Source organism: Lycium ferocissimum, chromosome 5, assembly GCF_029784015.1.
Source record: "Lycium ferocissimum isolate CSIRO_LF1 chromosome 5, AGI_CSIRO_Lferr_CH_V1, whole genome shotgun sequence".
NCBI classification, from domain to species: Eukaryota; Viridiplantae; Streptophyta; class Magnoliopsida; order Solanales; family Solanaceae; genus Lycium; species Lycium ferocissimum.
This window is the reverse complement of record NC_081346.1, coordinates 34,438,000-34,443,687: the sequence shown is the minus strand read 5'-3', so window position 1 is coordinate 34,443,687 and position 5,688 is coordinate 34,438,000.

Genomic DNA, 5,688 nt, shown 5'->3' with positions numbered 1-5,688 from the left:
ACTCATAATCCGAGCCCCACGTTGCTACCATAGCCTTTTCTCGCCTTTACCAGGTCGATATGGACTCGTTTCTTCCTCTCTTTTTCAGCTCTTTCCTGTTTCCATTCTGTTTCCCATAGTGGAAAATCCTTGATCATGTGATTAGTTTTCTCACACTTGAAGCATCCTCCAGCATGAGATTTTTCAACACCCTTTCCCTTTTCGGAGTTATTTTGATTGCCCTATCGTTTTTCCCTCCTAAGGAATTTTTTGAAGTTTTTGGTGATCAGGGCTAATTCATCTTCATCATCATTCCCTATGCCTTTGAGTGCCAAAGACTTTCTTGTCCTTGTTTTCTCTGTTCTAGAATTCTCCATATCCATCTCATAGGTCTTGTATTCCCTATCAATTCATCCAAAGACATAGTCTCGATGTCTTTTGCTTCCGTCAAAGCAGTGACTTCCATTTTAAAAGCTTTTGGAAGGGTTCTTAAGATCTTATCCACTGAATCCTCTGTGGTGATAGACTTAACAAGTGAGGTTAATTTATTTACGATAGCCATGTATCTGGTGAGCATCTCAGAGACTGTTTCTCCTGGCTTCATTTTAAAGTTTTCAAAGTTTGTAGCCAACATAGTCTTCCTGAATTTTATCACTTGACTGGTTCCTTCATGAGCATTCTTAATGGCATCCCATATTTGTTTGGCCGTCGTACATCCTGAGATTCTGTTGAATTCATCTGGTCTAAGCCCACATATCAAGACATTTTTGGCCTTTACATTCTTTTCCAGCATTTCGTAATCAGTCTCAGTATACTCACGCTTCTCCTTCTTCACCTTTGTTCCATCATCAGCCTTTTTCATGGGATATTTTGGTCCTTCAATGACTCTATCCCAGACCACAAAATTCTCAGCCTATAGGTGATCCTCCATGCGAGCTTTACACCATCCATAGTAATGTCCATTGAATAGTGGTGGCCTTCTAGGAGAGTATCCTTCACTGTGTCCAAGAGATGGTGCAACATTCATCATGACTCTTTCTTGAGGTGCTAACCTTTTAAAGAAAGCCCGCTCCGATACCACTTGTTGTGTTGCAGGACCTACTTCTATCCTTATCAATACTAGATTTTCGCACATGGGATAGACCACATTACTCTACACGTTCCAAGCTAGCGTTTGTAGAATAGTAAAGAACAATAAATGAAACACACAAAAATTTTATATGGAAACCACCCGGCTCACAAGGGTGAAAAAACCACGCCTACACCTCTGTAGAATTTTTCCCAAACCCCACTGCAACTATGAGCCTGTGTAATTCAAATTACAAACTCTGTAACCTAGGAACTAAACTCTAATTCCTATCTTACTAATCTCCCTAGACTAGCAAGCCCCCTTAAAGTTATCCCAACTTGAAGTTGAATTTGACTAATTGTTTGTACCTAAAATTTATGCTACTATGAAATAGTATAAAGATACAACTCGATAAACAAACATAATACACAATTCTAGACTCAAGAACTGTAAGAAATATAAACTCTATAGAACAGCTTCTTTAATCTTCTTCGTAGTATTAGGTGGCACTTCTGGAATCACAACGCTCAGTATTGCACTGATTGATTTCACTAAATATTTTTATTTATCTCTTTGTGAATATGTAAAACTTCTTCTTGGTAAGACTCGTATATATAAAGCATTGAGTGCGCAGCAAGTCGACCAAACCTAAACCCTTTGTGAATCAGCCTATTAGTTTTAATAGGGTTTAAGTTGACTTAGGATTCTTACCTTTCCATGCGGCTTCATTGTCCTTGTAGGAGTTTAAAGTATCTTGATAAATATGGAAAGGAATCCTTCAAACTTGACCGCCAAGTCTTTACCAAAAAACACAAATCCTACACAAATAGATCAGATCCGGAACATGTTCTTGGACCTAGTCCAAGCACATGGTGCTTGTGCCAATGAATCTTCTCACTTGTCTGAGATGGAACATGACCATAAGCCTATTTTATTCCCCATTTTCCGACAACAGTCTTTGATTTACACACACATAAACATATCTGCAGCCACTCAATCACTTGGTTCTGTGATCTATAATCTGTACCCATCTCTATGAACCAAGTGTGAAAACCTTCTTTACTTGCCTTGTTCATTTACTTTATCAATCATCAAAACTCTCATATAATATGCCAATAAGATATGCATTTGTTACACCTCGTAGTTTTTGTACTTTAAGATTCGCTAGGTGTTAGTCAATCGTTCAATTATGGACACTGGAGTTATTGTTGAAGAGATATGAGATCATATGCGCTTATCTTATGATTAAAAGGGTTTGAACTCATATAATAGGTCATGGAAGGATTGGAGAACAAGTGAACTACGGAGATTAAGCTTTTGGAACTTTGGGAAAAAGTTGGGTAAGATTTGGTAGGATAATTTTGGTCTAACTTGGAGAAAGAAAATCTTTTAGTATATTAGGAGTTTTGGAGTGAAACAAAAAGCCTAAAATGAAGTTCAGGAAGTCTAGTTTCCAACGCAACAAACCACGCGTCAATCCGACATAGGAATCAAGCAATATGAGCGTTTTAAGTCAGACTGCCAGAGCAGGGATTAACTCTGCGCGAACGTGCCTGTAGGTGGCGCGAACGAGCAGAGGAGCAAGTGATAACTCAGTGCGAACACACCCCAAGGTGGCGCGAATGCACTGAGCAAATTCAAGGTCGGTGCAACCCGACTCTAGAACATTATAAAAGGGGGATTACCCCCTCATTTTTCATCCAAACACCTCTCAAAACACCCAAAATATTCTGGAACTTTCCCCCAACTTTTGTTTATAAAATTTTAGCGCGAATTAAGTGGAGTCTGCAGATTTAGGTTCAGACAACGTATGGTTATGATTATCATATCGTATTGCGGTGAATCTTGGCTGGAATTCAAGGTGAATATTGAAGATATTGCGGTTCTAGTGGAAGTAAGGTATGAATTTCTCCTTATTGCTATTAATTTAGGTTTAATTATTGAGATAGAGCTATCAAATGATCGTATACCAAATTTGTTGGTTGAGAAAATGGATAAACATCGTGTGGGATGTTTTATGAAATATTTTGGTATTGATGATGATGTTATTGGTGTTGGTGTTATTGTTGTTGTTATGTTGGTTGTTGGTATTGTGATTTCGGGCTAGGGATATAAACATGGGAGATGCTTCCCGAATTTTGGCGTATACTCTGCAAGGACATGTATCACAAGATAATGGCACATATTTATGTAATCGTCAACAACCATGCCCATAAACATAAGCCAACAAGGCTGCCTAAATACTATACAACAATATGAGCTGATAAGGCTATGGAGTATCTAGGTACATGCATCTGTCTATGAGCCTCTCTATATATAGAATACAGGAATCCATAAGGACGGGCAAGGGGACCGCCTTGACCAAGTATATACACAAAGAAGCGGTGATTAATAAGTCATAGCCAAAATAACCGGAGCCTTTCGAACTCCACCGGTAAAAGCTTCTAAGAATCGTGTCCGGCTTCACTCCGTCCGCTCGCGGGCATGAACGCAGCGTCCATAAGAAAGGACGTCAGTAAAAATATTGTACCGAGTATGCAAGGCATGAATAACAACATAATAAGAGATATGAAATATAACATAAGTTAAAGAGATGACCTGTACATCTGATTGCCTCTTAAGGCGGATATCATATATGCTTAGCTTTTTATAAAAAACACTTTTCATACATATAAAACATAATAGTGCTGCGGAACGTACAGCCCGATCCATAAATATAATATATTGCTGCGGAACGTGTAGCCCAATCCATATATATTATATTGCTGCGGAACGTGCATCCCGATCCATATACCTATGATCCCGCGTCCGGGACGATATCATAATATGCCAACTGATTAGGTGGTTATGCGTATATAACGCATCGCCCTTCTTCCCATATCCCATATATATATATATATACATATATAACATAAGTAGCATGTATCAGAGCCCAAATAAAAATTACAATTCTATCGGAGTGACGTAAGGTCGGTAACCTCCAATTATCTTATGGAGCAATCATCATCGTTATATCCCACCTTGAAGGAACAAGTAGCATAAGGTGAGACAAAAAATAATGAATGAAATCAAGAAAATCATGAAATAAGATCAATATTCTCATAATAACATCAAATCTATAAGCTTTGGAATCTCTAGAATGGGATCATCATCATTATCATCATAGAAAACATCTATCTTTGGCATCATAAGAGCTTTGAGAATCGTGAAATTCTAGCTTTTTGAAAATAAGGATGTTATAGCAAACATGTATGGAATCATAACATAGGAATCATGCCTTTTGAAAGAAAGGATGCCTTAACATACCTTTAGTATCCTTAACTACTTAACATTTATCCTCCCGAGCCCGTAAATCTACATTCAAGAGAATTCATACTATCGTTAGGCTTATCGTTATATGCCTATCTTAAGTCCTCAAATTACACTCGTTTAGAATCTGCCAAAATTCGGGCAGCATCTCCCCTGTTTATATCCCTAGCCCGAAATCACAATACCAACAACCAACGTAACAACAACAACAACACCAATGCTAATAACATCATCATCAATACCAAAATATTCCATAAAACATCCCACACGATATTTATCCAATTTCTCAACCAACAAATTTGGTACACGATCATTTGATAGATCCATCTCCATAATTAAACCTAAATTAATAGCAATAAGGAGAAATTCATACCTTACTTCCGCTAGAACCGCAATATCTTCAAAATTCACCTTGAATTCCAGCTAAGATTCACCGCAATATGATATGATAATCGCAACTATACGTTGTCTGAACCTAAATCCGGAGACTCCACTTAATTCGCGCTAAAATTTTAAAAACGGAAGTTGGGGGAAAGTTCCAGAATATTTCGGGTGTTTTGAGAGGTGTTTGGATGAAAAATGAGGGGGTAAGCCCCCTTTTATAATGTTCTAGAATCAGGTTGCACCGACCTAGAATTTGCTCAGCGCGTTCGCGCCACCTTGGGGCGCATTCGCGCTGAGTTATCCCTTGCTCCTCTGCGCGTTCACGCCACCTACAGGCGCGTTCGCACAGAATTAATCCTTGCTCTAGCAGTCTGACTTAAAACACTTATAATGCTTGATTTTGATGTCGGAATGATGCGCGGTTTGTTGCGTTGGAAACTAGACTTCTCGAACTTCATTTTAGGCTTTTGTTTCACTCCAAAACTACTGATATACTAAAAGATTTTCTTTCTCCAAGTTAGACCAAAATTATCGTACCAAATCTTACCCAACTTTTTCCCAATGTTCCAAAAGCTTAATCTCCTTAGTTCACTTGTTCTCCAATCCTTCCATGACCTATTAAATGAGCTCAAACCCTTTTAATCATAAGATAAGCGCATATGATCTCATATCTTTTCGATAATAGCTCCAGTGTCCATAATTGAACAGCTAACACCTAGTGAATCTCAACGTACAAAAACTACAAGGTGTAATATTTCTCCCCTGTTAGGAACATTCGTCCTCAAATGTTAAGCTCTTAGGGATTTCTATGAAAATTTTGCCAGAGTTTTCTCTGTAATTGTAATATCGAGCCATCCCGTCACAACAACTCCAAAATACAATGCCTCATGTGTATTAAAACATCATTGACAAGCTTGATGCCGGAAATTATGGCACATTGATTTTTA